The 19,225-nt window shown below is 28.2% G+C and overlaps 1 long non-coding RNA gene across 1 annotated transcript; it reads left to right on the forward strand.

The window, feature by feature from the left end:
* Positions 1 to 668: 668 nt before the first annotated feature.
* LOC142644892 (uncharacterized) lies at positions 669 to 18,722 on the forward strand. The gene is made up of 3 exons (XR_012846070.1): positions 669 to 690; positions 18,241 to 18,572; positions 18,646 to 18,722. It is a non-coding gene; the product is annotated as an uncharacterized LOC142644892 (long non-coding RNA).
* Positions 18,723 to 19,225: the final 503 nt, after the last annotated feature.

Genomic DNA, 19,225 nt, shown 5'->3' on the forward strand with positions numbered 1-19,225 from the left:
TTAAATTGCATATTTTTCATTTAGGCGAAAGCATAAAAAAGCTGCCATCATTCACCACCACTTATAAGTCAATTCTTTTGGCTACGATTCTAGACAAAATGGATTGTATAATATGCGTGCGTATATGTGTTTATTTTTGTTTTGCTTTCATTATGATTTTTTTTAATAACAAAGATAACAATCAACATTTGGGTTATTGTCACCGGCCGGCTTGTGTTCAGTTGGAAAATTTTCCTTCACCCACACCGTTGTCTTGTCTTTTTATCTAACTCTCTTTTTCGGTTTATCATTTTGCGTGTCAATTTTTTTCTGGTCTTCTTTGAGTTTGTCGTTTTTGTTCATAAAAAAGGTTGTGTTATCCAAACATCAAAGATACATAAATAAACATAGGCACATAAGTAGATAAACAAACCTGGCCGTCGTCCTCTTATCTATTCTAGCTTCATGATAGTTCGCCATTAGCCTTGCCTCATTAATCATCGAGGTTTTTAATGGTTTGTGACAATTTCTTTTTTTTCTAGCCACGTTACAATTGAAACAAACAAAAGAACGATTGAAACAAATGTGCTTAGCTAAATATCTTTTTCATATGCCTATTTGACTTTTGGCTCCTGTGATTCGAAAAGATGAAATTACCTGATGTTATCAGTTTCTGTGTTTTAATTCAGTTCTAAAGTTTGGTTATCTTTTGTATGTAGTTTTATTCCTTTTTTTTTGATGTATATAATGATAATGATTTTTTTTTCGCAAAAAAAACATATCTCTTATATCATAACTAAATTGAAAAAATTATGTGACCTATGAGAATTGTCAATATTTTGTAGCACAAGTGCCTTCGGACAGAGTGCTTATTGATTAATAAAATTAAAATTAAATTATGAGAATTGTCAAACCTTCTAAATGTAAAATAAAATATTCAATCGGAAATCGGATATAACTTATTTATTTATTTTTTTTGGTCATCAATATTTACATGATTGATGTTAGTTTAGAAAAATGTACAGATTAAAAAAAAGAAAGTTTTTCAACTACTAAACTAATTAATTATTTTAAACAATTTATTTTTTGTTTCAAAAAAATGAAAAGGCCATCCTATTCTTCATTCATTTTTTTTTTTTTTTGATGAATCGATTTGATGGCATTTCATATGAAAAGATAAATGAAAAAATCGTGTCGACTTTTTCTCCATTCATTCATTCGATTTATTAATTTTGCTCATCATCATCATAATTTTTGTTGGATAAATTGAATAATAACCATTTATTCGTGTGTTTGTTAATGTTCAGTGTAAATGTGAAATTTAAAAAAATTTCACATTTTCCATACGATTTTTTTTCGTCGCTTCTTTTTTCTGTTTTTATTTTTCCATTCGCCTTCTAATGAACATCGAGTGTGGCTAAAATTAAAGTGAAAAAATAAGAACAAAAAAAATCAAATTAAATTGAATCAAATAAACAACTTTTATTCACTCTTGCTTAAAGCAATGTAATCGATTTTAGTGATAGTCATCATTTAATGATGAATTCTAATTTTATTTTGTTTCGTAGGATATTTTTTTCTTTCTCTCTCTCTCATTCTTCAAAATACAAACATCCAACTATGTACTATTGATTCAATCAGTTTAATAATGAATTTTAGCTAGAATCAACAATGATTACTTTTAAAAACAAAAACAAAAATCATAAAACAAGTTGATTCAGAAATTTAACGAGAATTTTTCTTTTAAATAGTAGAAAATTCGATTTAATGGTGGACAGAAAAAACCGAGGAATAAATTCTACCTTTATGCCGGGTGTTCATTTTCATGATTGACATGTATTTACATCCATCCATAGTTTTAAAACTTTTATAATCATACCAGGAAAAAATATAAATTCCAAGTAAATTTTGTTTTTGATTCGCAAAAAAGTTAAATCGTTTGTAGAAAAAAAAACGTTTTTCAAACTTTGAGGTCCCAGACTTGTTGTTTATCCGGATCTGAAGTTTTTTTCATAATTGAAATTTCATTTTTTCCTGGAAATTTCTTGTTAAAACTCTATTTTGGGTGAAATTTCCTCCTGCAATGTAATTGAAAACTTTTTTTTAATTATTCAACCACCAAGATTTTTTAACTACACCGATATAGTAATACTTTTAAACCTTTCATTTTTATTAACACATTATGATGTAACTGAACTTAAATTTTGTTTCAAATAAATTTTTTATTGAATCTTTAAAAAAATAACATAATAAATTGACAGAAAAAAATTATTGTTCTCTATTTTGAATGATACTGTTATTGAATAATTGTTTATGCCGTCATGATGTTTTGTTTTTCCCTTTGATAAATTATAATAATGATTCATTGATGATGATAAACAATATTGAATTGAATATGGAATCAAGTGCATTTCCACTCAATCATATATTTGTGTTGGTTCATTTTTCTATTATTGATACAATGTTAAATGCATCCTTTGTGTTTTGATTCACGTGGAATTTTTCTCTTTCTTTCTAATGATTGAGGAAAAATTTAGGAAAAGAGAATAGATAATTTGGACATAATTTTGATTGATGAATTGTATCTGTCTATCTATCTGACTGTGCGAATAATTAATTGTTTTTCTAAACCATCACCACCACTTCTATATCATACTGTCATGATGATGATGACCTGTGTGTGGTGTTTCATATCAGTAATATTTAGTAAAAAACAAAGACAGAAATCCAATCTGATAATGATGATGATGCGTCTAACCGGATTATTATAACTACCAATAGTTTGATGCCCATGTTTGTGCGTGTGTATCGAAATCCCATAACAATCATGAAACAAATTTAATTATTTTCATTTTTTTTTGGATTCACCTGTTGATCATGATGAGCAAGCAATATTATTTTTTCGAAAATTGTTACATTTATAAATTTATAGCCGGGCTAAAAATATAATTCTTTGTTATCCATCATTATTGTCTTGATAAGTGCACATCCATATTTAATGAAGTTCGGCAAATGCCACAATATTCAACTCAATTATTTTCCAAAAATGAACATTAGACCTATGATTTTCAGTTAGATGAAAAAAATCAAATGTATCAAAATGTCATGATTATTGCGTGTTAGAAGAATGAAATCCTATTTCATATCACAAAAAAAAACATTTTTACGACGGTACGAATTAATGATGGTTATGATAATGATAATGAGCTCATTAGTCAGGCAAAATAAAACATGAAATTTAATGATTGAACATGTTTTTGTGACTAATTTCTTGAATCGTTTTCTTAGTTAAGCAATTTGATTGTTTTGTCGATTTTTTTTGGGTAAAATTGTTTTCATATGTTAGATACGAATTTTCTTTATGACTTTTGTTTCACTCCGTTCATATAAACGTTTATTCATATAAACGTTTATTCTTCGTCACACAACACGATCAAATTTAGTTTCCGTTTATTTTTCTATGAATGGATTGCAACATTTTTTTTCATTTCTATTATGTGTAGATTTTGTTACTAATAGTATTTGAAAGTTGGCATTGCACACTGATCTTGCTGCAGTAATTCATTCAAAAAAATTTTTATTTTTGAATCTTAAAACTGCATCGAATAGCGTAGGAAGTCTTAATTGTAAGTCGATTGAATAAGAATCATTCTTGTTTTGTTTTACATTTTTAGATTATAAAAAAAATGAAAAACCTAGTTTCATTTCTGTTATGAATATTGTTCGTTAATATGTAAGAATATAAATAAACATCATCTCCATGATAGAAGCCATATAATGTTTTAAACAATTAATGCCGAAAGCGAATTTTTTTCACAATGATTTTATATTTAATCTTCATTGGGTTTGATTTATGCAACAATGTTTCAATGTATCAATTGATTTTTAATCAATTTGTCTTTGATCATGTTTTAATTTATATTTTAAAGTGACATTCTACGTTTGCAACATTAATGATGATAATGATCATATGATCCTGCAAGAGAAAAATTTACATTGAAATCATATTTCCGTTTCTTTTTTGCATGGCTATTTTGTTTAGTCATCCGATGTTGAGTGTCTATTGGTTGTTTTTCCAATGTGGATAAAAAGTGTTAGTCGAACGATTCCCTCAGATGTAAATTTCGCTTATGTACTGGTTATTTTCTCAATTCATTAAAAAAAATTTCTTCTACTCTTGTTTATTTCTATTTTGTTGTTGTTTTTGCTTTTGTTTTTCAGATCATGCGACAAACAACATCAACGTTGAGACATAACATTCAAATCCATTTCTCTATGGTGATGATAGCTTGTTTGTAATCGCAACCGGAAACATTTATGCGCCATTCACATCAATAGAAATTAAGATTGCAAACATTCCATTCATACATCTATTCATTCATTCAGTAACCACGCAAATAAATCTGAGCTAGAAAAGGGAGTTAAAAAAGCATTTGGATAAGTAAAAAACTAAGCTAAATAACTCTTTTTTGTCGTTGGTGTTTTCGAGGATCATCCATCTATCAATCCATTCATTGGAACATACTTTCCACATAGATGTTTATGTGTGTTTGTGTAAATCCAATTGCTTCATTGCTTGCATAGTGTGTTTGTAATAAATGGTTTCATTGGGATTTTTTTTTCATTTTACAACGATGGAAAAAAAATAACAACAAAGAGTGTTTTCCGTTGTTCGTTTGTGCATATTACTTTACACTGTTGTTTACGCTACATAGCAATAAGATTTCGAGCATTTGATAATCGTTTCGTTATCATCATCAATTTTTTCTAGCCGTTTTTGTCGCTGTCATTTTTATGAATGAATGAATGAATATGAAAACTGTATATTCTTTTGAAGAGAAAGAAAAAACAATGTAGTCGTGGGCGACATCAGTTGATTTGTGTTCAATTACTCATCTCGTGTTCTCGTGCTCGATAATAATTTTTTTTGAATGAAATTTTTTTCTCATTAATTTGTTTGCGTTGTCAAAATAAATGACGGATATAAACATCAGCAGTTAAATTGACAAATGGTCAATAATAAGAATTTTAAACATTATTTTTTCTGATAATAAATAACTATTTTCAATCATTATGAAGAATATCAATATTTTCAAACAGGTGATTAGAATAAAGTTTCAAATGTTAAAAAGTAAAAGGATAAATGTTTAAGAAAGGATAAAGATTTGAGGTCAATCACCTATCGAAGATTCAATTAATCATGATATTAATCAATTGACTACAAATTATATTGGGTTATAGCAAAAAAACATGGCAAAATTTTTCGCAAATATCAATAATATAATACTTAATTTGCAGGGTTGCAATTCTCTTTGTTGTTTAAGCTAATTAAAAAGAATAGATAAAATGATAAGCAGCAAAATTTTTTATTTGTTATCATATCACAAGCCGGAAAGCAATCATAGTTTGTTAATATATAATAAGCATTACTCGGTTGTTACAATGTTAATATGTATAATTGTTTTTGTTGTTGATGTCATTATTTGCACAATTATGAAACAAAATTTGCTTCCAAGACAAGTAGAAAAATGAATAAATCTAATGGATTTCATTTTGTTGATAACTTATTTACGGATTGATAATAATTTCAATGATTTTTTCAAACACTGCCGCGATTCATATCAGCAACAAAGATGAAAAATGAAATCTTTAGTGGTTGGCTCAATCATTTGCAAAGCGTTATTTGCGACCGATTTTTTCACTGTTTTGCCTGAATGATAACGCAACAAACCCACATTGGAAATAATTGATAAGTCGAGGGTGTTATGTTATGGATTCATTTAGAAAATTGTCAATAAAAATGAATGTTTGTTTTATTTTTCTCAAATGTTTGAATCTTTTTTTAAATTGCTATTGAAATAATTCGCATCATCGTAGGACATTGGCTCCGGATATCAGCCAATGACTGTTGTTGAAATGACGATTGAAAATAAATGATGTGTTTCGGAAACATAAAGCCCACTCTTTTTTTCTATGTGATGATTAACAACTTTTTTTTGTTTTTTAATCTTGACCTCATACGTTTATTCAAAAATGGATCCATCACAGCAACAGGTTGTTTTTGTTTTTAGGAAAAAAATCTATTTGTTTCGCAAGTTGTCGTTTTATTTTTCAATCTAAAAATCTTACAAATATCCAAACATTTATTGTATATGCGTTTATGATTCGAAAAAAATTCCGTAAAATTTTTCGGTTTTATTTTGTAAGCTGTTGAATGACGCCCACTCCCACACACATACATGAATACAGGCATTTCAGCTTTGTTATAATTATGATCACAGAGCCAACATCAACAAACAAACAAGTTTTTATCTTTGAAACATCCAATTATGGGAATTGATAAATTCATTTCAAATTATTATTATCATTCGATAGTAATCATAAGCATTTCTTAGTTGTTAATGGTAACTGATTTAAACATGAACAACATTGGGAGTTGGCTAAAATATTTTTTAAATATTGAAATTTTTTTTCTACTCAAATATTGAATATTTTGATCAGATATATGGTTTTCAATTGATTGTTTAAAATAATTTTACAATAGATACAAAGAATATATATATTTTATCTCTATTACACTTGCTCGAATCAATTGTGTAACTTAATTTTATATCAACATTCGTGGTTGTAATGTCATCAACCTTGTTTGTTTGTCGCAAACAAACTGAGAATCTATTTATCTGTATATTAATTCGTTATCTACCTTTTCTTCGAACAACAATCAAAATACTATAAGCTGCCGTTAATAAAGAAAAGAATTATCGAAAAAATTCCTAGTGTCGAATGATATCAAGTTCTTTATGAAGAAATCTGGAAAATCCCATTTCATTGAATTTATTAAATTTCTACATTTAATCCTTGTCTCGAGCAATGATCAAAATTTTTCAACAAATAAACCACATGGGATGGAGTAGTCACTCAAATCTGAATTTGTAAATGCTCAATTTATTCTAAGGAATCCGAGAAGTTTGTCTGAATTTTTTTTTTTGATGATAGTGAACAAATAATGTTCTACAACATTAATATTCAAGTGTTGAAGATGAAAGATTATTTTTGGATTTACAATCGTGAGAGCTCAAAATTTTCTATTTGGACAACATGAATGGCCATAATGAAAAAACAACAGTTATATAGTTTTCATAGATCTGAATGACATTTTTTTTCTTTTATATGTTTGACTATTTTAGCATTACATCCTGGTAGTCATGAAAATGTTGAACATTTTCAATGATTATTATTATGATGATGATTATAATAGCCATTTGTTTGGCTATTAGAGCTGCTGTATTCTATATCTTTACTACCATCATACAGCCACTTTCATTGATATTCACAATTTAATGATCGTATCTCTTTACAAGAATTATAGCAAACAATGTATCTCTTTCATTTAGTCACTGATACTGTTCATGCTGTAGCAAGATTTTCATTCAAATTTTTACAGTTACTGTTGTCTTTGTTTCGAATGAAAAATAAAATGTTCATCATCATAACATTAGTCGATTATGCTTTGACGCTTCATATTCACAATACATTGAACATTCAAAAATCCAAACATTAAAAACAATGTTTGGATTGTGAAAAATGAAGAATTTATTCGATATAAAATCAAATAAAAGATCATTTATAACAATTGGTAATGCACGAAATGAACAAGTGAAATTCGAGTGAATGATAGAACATCGGGAAAAATAATACTCTCGTGCCATGATTCATGGTTATTTTCACACGCGCTTCTTGAGAATTATAATAGCCAACATATTATTGCATGAAGGAGGATAGACATTGATCCAATTTAAATACTAGATGTGTGGCTTAATCTAGTTTGGGTTATGTTTAAAATGATCGACCACCAGCACACACACATTACGAGCAATTTTGAATTCACAAATCCCAGACATGATAATAACAATAATTCATCGAATTTTTCTCTAGAAGATAGAATGAAAAATATAGTTTGTCAGGTCATGGGATATAACAGCGACTGAAATGCAATAAAATCACAATCGGTGATTAATCGAATTCTAATTTTAGTTGATGGCAACAATTTAATTATATTCCAATCTTTCATATAATGATACTCTTTGTCTTTAATTGTTTTCAATGTGGTATGTTAGGGTGTGTGGCAAAGAATTTTGTTTTTCTAGTTTCGATGAATCAACAACTTGATTACAAATTTTATACATTCTTGTTATTCGGGATTTCCGATTTGAAAATTCAATTTCAATTCTTTTTCAAGCAATGAAATTCTGCCATATGATTCAAGGATATATTGTTGCAGTCGAATTACGAAATAAACATCTTTATCATCTTATATATTTTGTTTTTATTGTTTAATACAGTTGATATAGCAATTTATATCAGTTTTCTTAAAAATTGAAAAACAAAATCATCATTAATACAAATACATATAAATAATGAAACATGATTGCATTAAAAACAATCTTTTTTGTTGATGATGCTTTTGATAAATACTAATAATCACTGAGGAAGCAATCCAAATAAATCGATATCAATAAGATTTGACTATTATCTTGCCTTTTTAAAAACAACAAGTTGTCAAGTTCATGTTTATATTTATGTGTTCCATTTCAATCATCGTATACATTAGTGAAACTCAATTTTACAACACATGATTTGCAAATATTTCTTGATAATTTATCAATTATTCAACAATTGATAATTTTTCGCCTTATACACTTGTGTTGTTGTTAGATATGAATGGAAAAAACCATTTATCCGGATTTTCTAATGTTTATAATTTATTTTAGAAAAATAAGAAAAAAAAATCCTTGAATGAGATCATAGGGATTTTCCAGTTGTGTATCTATGAATGTTAAGAAAATTTTCAACTTAAATATACTTGGCGAAGAAATGATTGAATGAATGAAAAGTCATCAACATCATCGTCATTGATGGCCAAAATGCAATCGGTAGTTGTTAGTTATATCTTGAAATAGGATAGAATAACAATAAAAAACAGCATACAATTGCAAGTTGATTTATGTTTAAGCGGGAAAAAAGATAGGCAGAAATCATAATAATGACGAACAAAAAGATTTATGGCATAGAATATTCCGTAAAATCCCCACATCATTTATCCATTCACTTAATCTTAGACTGTGTTGAATATTTTTTTTCTAAAATTTTCTGATTACTCGGCATGTCACAATGGTTAAGATCAATGAATGCGTGAGTAAAAAGTTATCAACTTTTATCATAGTTGTCTAGTGGAATATGATCATTATTTTTAGATTTTATTCTAAATACAAATAATGTCACATTCGCTGATGATGTTAAAACATGAAATGATGATATCATTCATTCATGAATGAAACCACAGATGATACGTTAATTTGATTTCATGCATTTATTCTGTAGAGAAAAATGATGGCCATACTAAACAAGACGTGTTAATTGTTTCACGTCATTGCATAATTTTTTGATTCATTTATTCTTTAATCGATGATGATCAGATGGTCTGGATTGTGATATAATGATGAATTCTGTTTAATAAAAATTCACAACAAACTAATATTCTAGTCATTTTGCCTTCTGTGAAACAAAAGTTATAGTTTTATAATTTGGATTCATGTAGATTTCTGTTTTGAACTAGATCAAGTTTGCATATAGTTTTTATTATAATCATTTCAAACAACAAATCAAAAAATAAAAAATAAAAATAAAGCTCTAAAGCCGGTTTTATCATTAATAATAATAATAGATATTTTAAAGTTTGTTTTTTGTCTTATATAAAGTGATTAATAAAAAATCGAGAACACTTTTTTTGCACCTAAAGTTGCAAATATTCAGGCAACGAGTCTTTATTGATTTAAATACTACATAGCTGTCATTTGATCATTGTATAGGTTAGTTGTTTGGCCTGATTTAAAATAATGGGGCTTAGAAATGATAAGTCAAAGTGATTATGATTGACAACCGGATTGATATGATGATGATGATGATAGAGGATGTTGCACAAAGCTCAACATTGCAGGCGGAAAAATTTGTTGCAAACAAACAAAACAAAATATCCCTCCTCGGTATAAAATATTTACCGTTAATGCCATTCATAGACATGAACATACAAAATGGATTCCACACCTGCGATCGACTCCACGTTATTATGTTATTTTTTTGGTGCTCTATTTACATTTTGGCTTCCATGTGTTGTTGTTATTCCTTGATTTTACAAAAAAAATAAATGTTGTTTTGAGATCAAGGCAACAACAACTATGCGATGACTTATAGTATTGAATATCATCATCTCAAATAATAATATACGCCCATACATTGATTATATTATCATTCTATTAATGTTTGACATTCTATGTTCATGAATAATAATAAAATCTAAATGTGAAAAAATACAAATATCGTATCATCAAATCTACTATAAGATATATATTTTTTTATTTGTCATTTTCATATATCTTTGATTATCAATGGTTTTATTTTTTTTCGGAATAAACTATTTTGGTGATAAATATACATACATACATACATACATTCATTCATTCATTTACAAAAAAAAAGATTCAACGCTTTTATGATTTTTTAGGAGGCAATAGCTAACAATAATATGACATTTATGACTATTCGACATTTAATGAGCATCATGTTCCTGGAACTATAAACATTTCAAATGGCTGATGAATGTGCAATTTTTTTTGAATAGCAAAGAATCATGATTAATGATGATTATGATGTATACATGTATACGAAGAATGTCATTCTGTATGCATTTGTCATTCAATAAACGGATAGAAATCATAATCAAGTATATTTTCTATGCAAAAGTGAATGTTATTTTCCATTATTTATTATTAGCAGCAGACAAAGATCAGTTTTTTTCCATTAGACATCTTTTTTTTGCTTTTATTGCAATCATAGGCATTTTGTTCAACCTCGAATTTTTTTATCGGGGTTATTCAGTCATTCATCGGCTATCGATTTACAATATATTCGATATAAAGATAAAAGAATTGGAGTACTCATATTTGTGAATAAACCAATTTTCTACAGTTAATAAATATGATTTTTTTGTTATATCAATAAAAATGCTAAAACAAAAGTTGACTGAAAATCAATTAATACTAATGAAAATTGATTTATATCATGATTGAATGATCTTTTGTTGATAGTTCTACCCTTTTGAAATAACCGTCTTGTTTTAAAGTGATGTAATTGGGCATTAATTTTTAGCTCATTCTACTACTAAGTCAGATTAACGATATAAACCATGGATCATGTCTGGCGACCTTTTTATTTTCTGAGTTGAATGATTTGGATTCACATTTATTTCTTTTTTAAAGTCATACATCTGCAATGAACGTAATAAACCAATAATGAGTGATGTAAATCTATTCAATCAAATAGCTAATAGATAATTGATTGATGTTACGTATTCATTTTATATTGAATTCATTGAAATTTTGATGTTTAGGTAATGTCGTTAATCAATGATGATCGATCGATCTTATCGGTGTTTGTTATTTTTTTCGATTGTATGACATTTTGAATGCATGACGTAATATCAATTGTTAATATTAAAAAAAGGCAACAAGTTATCATCACCGTATCTAAATTATGAGCCATATCTGGACTATTGTAGTCATCAGCGTAATAATAATGTCTCTAACAATGATGATGAATGGAATTTAATCTATCTGGATAAGATGAAAATTTTTTTTAAAATGATGATGATGATGAAGTCCATGACTATGTTGGTGGTCATCAAAAAGAAAGAAAAAAATTTCGCATCACCCAACCACCTAACTCTAAACTACTGAGCTACATGTGTTATGTGTTTGTGCATATCTTCGAAATGGTAATTATGGCTGACAATAGCAGCAGCAACTGCAATTATTATAATAAAACCTGGAACCTTTTTTCATGATGATGACGGTATGATTTGAACGAAATCGAAGAGAAAAAGATCGATCACATCCTATCACTCATCATCATCATGATGGCTATCATTATGATTGTTATTATTATTATTTATAGAAATGGCCACACAATAGCCATTTTGACAATTGTTAGGTTTTTTCCTTTCTAATTTGGTTCCAAGTAGTTATATTGTTATCATGGTCCTTGGCTATTTGTATGCTAATGCTTTTGTTGCTACAATCATCATTATCATGTAGATTCTTAGTCGAGCCATCCCAAATATATTCAATTTGTGGTTATTGAGCCCTAATCATATTAGATAATGTTTGCAACCTTGTTATACTTATTCATATATGCATTGAAAGCTATCCTATAATCATAATCATTTTGCATACGAGCCAATCAGACGATACTTGCTAACAAAAGATGTTTCCTTTCATTACGAAAAAACGCTGAAAACTCCAACATATTTTCACATTTGTTTTTTTTTGTTTGGCTGGCCCAATGAATTGGGGTGCATGTTGGCGCACTAACACCATCATCTTCAGGCAAATCAAATCGAATAGCAAACGAATAGTTACAAATGAATCATATCATTCATTCATTTTCCAATTCACAGATGCGGTAGCTGAAAACAGCAGCAGCAGCAGGTTTCTTTTGTCATCAACCATCATAGCTTATATTTTGTTAGTTTGTATCTTTTAATATCAACTAACTAAAGAACATGATTCAATTCGATTAGATTCGATTCAATTCTTTTCATTTTACTTTATTTTTTAAAAATGTCTGTTGGCAACTAAGTCGATGTTAAGGTGATGATAACAATGGCGATTATTGCCGAATTACCAGACAGAAAAAAAAGAAAAATATGAATGAACTGACAAAAGAATTTTTGATTAAATAATAGGCCATTATTTTCATTGTTGGCCATGTATGTGTTTACCCGACCAGTTGCATTCAATTGGTGGGTGGTTAGCGCTGGTCATGTATCAAGATGGTCTGCAATTGATCATCATACATGGACATTTCTCATTCATCCTAATGAAATAATTGTAATTGTATTTCAAATGTTGACTATCTTTTCTAAATTGCCGCCTGTATATTTGTCTATATGTTTTTTTTTATTATTCATTTTTTTATTCGTCTATGCTAGTTTGATTGATGATCAAAATTGTATTGTTTTGGAATGATTCGATGTTTGGTTTGTACTTAGAAAAAATCGCTTCTGGTTTTCGATCATTTCTGGTGTTCATTCTTCTTGAATTAATTGCCATTAATAATGGAAAATTCTCAAAAATCAAATTTTTTTCATCAATTTATTTGAAATTCTAGGTTTCCAAGTGCATCGACATTATTCATTGTCTGCATTCGCCTACATCCAGACAATGTATAAATAAAGCGTATAATTCTGTTTGTATGTTTTCCGTTTTTTTTTATAATCCACCATTTGGATATGTATTTGTCGTATGTGTACAACAATGACTTGCATTTGTCATCTGATGTTTCTGTTTGAAAAAGTATCATATGATCTTTTTATATATTTTTCAAAATTTTTCAGAATCTCATCACCGAATACCATTGTTTAGTATTTTTTTTTCTTCGTATCTTTTGTCAACAAGTGAATTGTATTGCTGTCGCTGATGTGATACTGATGTGAACAACTTAAAAATATCGGCGACATCAAAACTGACATTTAATTGAAAAAAAACGGATATCATGATCACGAGACAGAAAGAAGGAAAAAATGATATAAGTGAAAGAGTTTGATTTCATTTTTAAATTTTGAATTCTTTTACAATTTTATACAATGTATTTGAATTGTTATTACTGTTCATTGTCGGAAACAAGATCATATCATTCAAGAACTGTTCGCTCAAACGAATTCCAAGAGGGAAATTTTATTTTATTTTTTTTCATTCACACTTTTTTTAGCAACTTGATTTATGAAAAAGATAGAATTGAACAAAAGTTATTTGATCGAAGATAATGAAAAAAAACTGTTGAAGTAAAATGGAAATCAAAATTCCAAAATGTAGTTCATTGTTTTCAACATTTGATTTTGTTTGTCATAATAAATACCAACGGTCCATGTATGAAAATATGTGAGTGTAATAGGTATGTGTTCAAAAATATCCGTTTTACTGGAATAATAAATAAATCATATATGATCATAAGAATTATAAGCCGCAGAATAAAATGACAAAAATTTTCCATCTAATATAATTTGTTTGCGGCTACGGAATCTTCCTATGTACTATCATCATTATTATCAATTCGGGCTAATTTTTTTTGTGAAGACCGGGAAATACGCTATTTGTTTAATTAGGTTATTGTTGTCGTTGCCATTATTTCGGTTATTCAGTCGATTCGCTGTGAAAAAGTATACATATAAGCAAATATAATATGGAATATATAAGCGTGTCCTTTATTCTTTGGTAACAATTTTTGGATAGATATTAATAGATCTTGCGTGTTTACACCAAATAAATAATATTTCATGAACCAAAGAGAGCTAATTTCACTTTTCTTGCCAGCCGATATATAATAATAATAATAACTTGCAGAAGCAGCAATAACAAAATTGATATTAACACACATATATACAAACAATCATTCTGATGAAGCGTTTCTATAGTATAAGAACAAGTTGATCATCACGATGAACATGTTAGATTGGAAAATATGTCATATGGAAAAAATATCATCATCCAAAAAAAGAAAAACCAAACATTAATGGTTTTTAGAGAATCGGAAAAACCCCTAATCAAAGAAAAATTCCATTGAATTCAAAAGTCAAAAGTGTTGTTACGTAGTTTAGATGAGAATGTAAAAAATAGTAATGAATAAATATGAATACTCTATTGGTTTTGCGATTATGATGATTATAATAATCATAAACGGGTCACGCCATTCAAAAAAAAAAAAAAAAACAAAAACAAAATTCGACCACTTGTTCATCAACGTATGTGTATTGATTAGTCAGAAAGAGAATGAGATCAATGATGATGAGAGATTATGATGAATTATATCGATGGAAAAAATATTCATTAAAAAAAATATCATTCATCATAAATAATATCAAAATGGTCAAAAAGGGCAATTACGAAAAAACACACACACGGAAAAAATTGGAGAAAAATTCATCATTACCGCCAAATTGGCTTTAATAATCAAATCAACGTATGAAACAGAAACTTTCATTGTTGAATGTAATTAGTCACCTAATTAACAGCTTTCGTGTCCATCATGGTCGGTTTTTGTATATAGTCATGGACAATAGATTAGATTATGTATGTTCACTGCTATCCATAGCATTCATATGATAAATTAATTCTATTCCATATTATTTCGCTTAATGACATTTTAAAACTAATCATTCAATAATCATGGTCATAAGCATTCGGATCACAATCATTATATTTTTTTCTTCTTGATCTTTTAATCATACATTGTAGAAATTTAAAAAACCAACAAGAATCTTGGTCGCCATTTTTTATGCTGCTTTTTTATTATTTCTCTTGAATTTCTAATGAGAATTTCACGTGATCATTGAGATAGCTCATGATATTGATGATGATGATGATGTTGAATGTGCATTACACCGTTTTTTCATTCTTGAAAAAGAAAAAGTTGAAAACAAATCAAATTATGACATTGCCATGATGATTACGATGCTGCTGATAATGTTAATGAAGAGTGACCAACGAATTTTTTATTTTTAAAAAATCATCCCAAAACATGCTAATAAGTCGAAAATTCAAATGGCATAAAAAATTGCTGCAATCAAATGGAATTACATTGTTTTTGAGTAAAATTACATTATACAACCAGATACATTGTTAAAATATTGTATACAAGACAAGACAAGCAAACAAATATGATTATCAACAGAATGTTTCATTATCTATTGTGGTCATTTTTATTTTTGTTTGTCCTGAATCGAAATTCATTGCATCAACACAAGAAAATATCCATAATTTTGTATTGTCCGCATGTGTGACTTGGAAGAAATGAAATTGGATATGGCTAAATACCTGGCTGTGAATCAGACTATGGTGGTCTTCCATTGCTGATGCTGGTCCGTACCATATTTGATTGATGTACATTTTAAAATAAAATACGCGCACCAGTAAAAATTCAAATCCGATTGAAATTGTATACCATAATTACATGTTCGCAATATTTTATTTTCTCATGTTTTCATTTTTTTTGCATGTATTTTGGATGATTCAATGCTGATTTCGTGTATGGTAATAAGCTTTAGACAGCCTATCCGCTCGAATCGCATCCGATATAATGTAATTGATATGGTCAAAAAGCCAACAATAACAAAAAAGAAAGAAAGAAAGATGAGAATGATGATATGATTACAGAGATTTGATCAGGTTATATTCGTTATATACTAATCATTTTGTCTATGAATCCAAACCTCTATAGATTGTAATCAATTTATAGGGGATCACTATTGTGATCAAGATAATAATAGCCTTTAATAAACAACAATGCGTGAACAAACAAAATCATCATTGAACAATCAAAACAAATCAGAATTTTAAAATTAAAAAAAAGAATTGAATAGGTTAAATATTTGTTGGGAATAAATTTGTATAGCAAAATTACATACAAAAATTAATAAACAAGTTCCCACTTTATTTGATAATTATTCTTTTAAAGATAACAATAAAAAAGAATTGTTAAAAAACCGAAAGTTTTTTGATCAATATGTAATAAATTAACATATCTCTACCCAATAATATTAAATTTCTCATTTGAAATACTGGTATATCATATATCAATCAATTTTGATTGTTGTTTTTTTAATGACCATGATGATTGTTTGCATTTGATAAATTTATCAATCGGACCGTACATACAGATAATGATAATCAGACCTTTATTCAGATTTTGAAAAAAATAACCAAATTTAGTAATTTAGACTTTAGTTCAGACGATAATGATTTATCTCACTTAAATATCAGCGGTCAATGCGAAAAATTCAATGAATCCAATAAAATAATAATGGTTCAAATGAAGGTAAATAGAATAAGACAATTCATAATGATGATAACCATCATCAACATGTTCATTGTTCGCTGCATCAAGTTTACCGATTCTTTTTCTGAAATCAGTCAAACAATCTTTAATAACAACAAAAGAGTTAATCGCATCATTGACTTTTTTCTATGCTTGAAGAAATGATTTAAAAACTTTATCGGTTCAACTAAAATTGAAGTTTAATTTCAACGATTTTCACCAAACACACTTTTTTAATAGAATGAAATCCAAATGGCCAATGCGAGGAATATACCCCTTTATTGATTGGTTTTTTGGCGCGTGAACATATATTCGTCAATGTATACGCCAAAACAAACTAACTCGAAGATGTGATCGAATTTATTCATTTGAATTGAATGAAAACATTGCATGTGCGTGTGTGCATGTATGTGTGAATATTGTTCATTTTGTCATTTAACTGAACGCCTAAAAATTTATGGAGAGAAAAAAAGAAGAAAAAAATTGAGTGAATCTTGATCATTAAATGATAATCAATAAATCAACTTAGGTTTTATTAAAATGAATGGCATACACCATTATCAAAAGATACATTAGCAATGACAACGGCAATTGAATAGGCCATCAATGATGATGATGAGAACAAGGGAAAATCGAGAAAACATGCCTTTTTACTTATGGCAGAAAATGTATCTATAATAAGTGATATAGAATTCGAGAATCGCTTAGCCACTTCGTTTATTTTTTTTTTTTTTGTTTGTCTTTCCTGAATTCTTGTTTGTGTTCTTGATCAAATAAGGAAATGAATTAAGACTTAGTCTTATGAAGACTTTTTATCCTGAATGTTGATTATTTTAACAACAACAAAAATTCAGTCTTTTTCATAAATTTTATAATATTTCCGATTGAGAATAGCTACAAAAGGATCATCAATTTTTTATTCGACTCAAACACAAGATGATTAAAATTTTAAAAATTTCGATAATTAAATTGATTGTATTTTAGTTAAAAATTTGCATTACAATTATCAGTCGGAAATTATAATTTGGTCGATAATCGTTTCCGATTATCATTAATTATTCTATAAACAATAACAATAAATTCATTATGATCATTATATATAATGTTTGTTATGATTATGATGATGGTCATTTTGAACATAATGAAGGGAGTTGTCTGAGAGAGAGAGAGAGAGAGAGAGGGAAGGACAGATGTTTGGCTATAATCATTTGAATCATCATTTGGCTTACAATGCCATTCTGGTAACTGGACATAACAATAAATGTCTTAAAATTTTCATCATATGCAAAATGAAAATCACATGAACCAAATACACAATTAATCTTTTGTGTCTAGTCGCTTGACATTAGAAATGAGCAATGAACAACAATCAAAGCGAACAAACGCACCGAAATGTTAAACACGAGATCCACATTTAGCAACGATTGATTCGTTTGTTTATTTCGCCACTAAAACAATCACCTTATCGATATATAGTAAGTCAACCCAGTTATAACTGGATTGAAATGAGTACAAATACCGATGATAATTATATTGAATCAATGCAGCGGGTGTTTCGATCATGTCTATCTATAGTTGTAAATAAAAGCAATGTTTTTTTGTTTTTTTTTGTTTTTTTTAAATGTTGCCGCCATTTATAAGTTCCGAATGATTAATTGTCATAAATGGTAAGAAGATTTGCAAAAGGAATTTCTTTCATCACTAGTTTTTTTTTGAATTTCATTTCATTTCCAAAACCAGATGAAACCAGTCAATTCATTCCGGACAAAACAATCCCGATCCTGTTGATCCTTGAACAAAATTTGGCCATGTCTGAGTTTACAAGTAGGTATGAATTTGTTCAAATCAATTATTTATTGAACAAAAGTAAAAATTAAAATTACACTCATATGAATATGAAGAATGTACTTTGTTTCGAATGTCTATGAATGCTGAAATTTTCAACTAAAAGAGTTAATAATTAGCAGTTACCTTCGGCATTCCTGCAGAATTTTCGTTTGCTTATTGTAATTAATGTATATTGATTGTCGTCGAAAAAAATTAATTTTTTCTTGAAAATATTTTTTGAATTTCCATTGGATGAATTAAGTTTTAGTTATTTTGGCGCCAAAAAATCAACTTGTTTTGCGCGCGATATTTTTTGATGTGTGCTATGTGTTTTTTTTGTGTGAACTTTTGGCGGTTTTCGATGAAAACTTGTGAGGAATTTTGTTCATGTGAAACGGTCTAGGGTCGAGACTGGTCATTCGACCTTTTTTTCTCTTTCATATCAACACATTTACTAAATGGAGACATGTATTTGATCACAGGCGGTTGAACC

The sequence above is a fragment of the Dermatophagoides pteronyssinus genome, unplaced genomic scaffold (genome assembly GCF_027571235.1).
Source record: "Dermatophagoides pteronyssinus isolate colony J.1.1.1.1 unplaced genomic scaffold, Derpt_VIB-CSIC_2022.12 sq0001, whole genome shotgun sequence".
Taxonomy (NCBI): Eukaryota; Metazoa; Arthropoda; class Arachnida; order Sarcoptiformes; family Pyroglyphidae; genus Dermatophagoides; species Dermatophagoides pteronyssinus.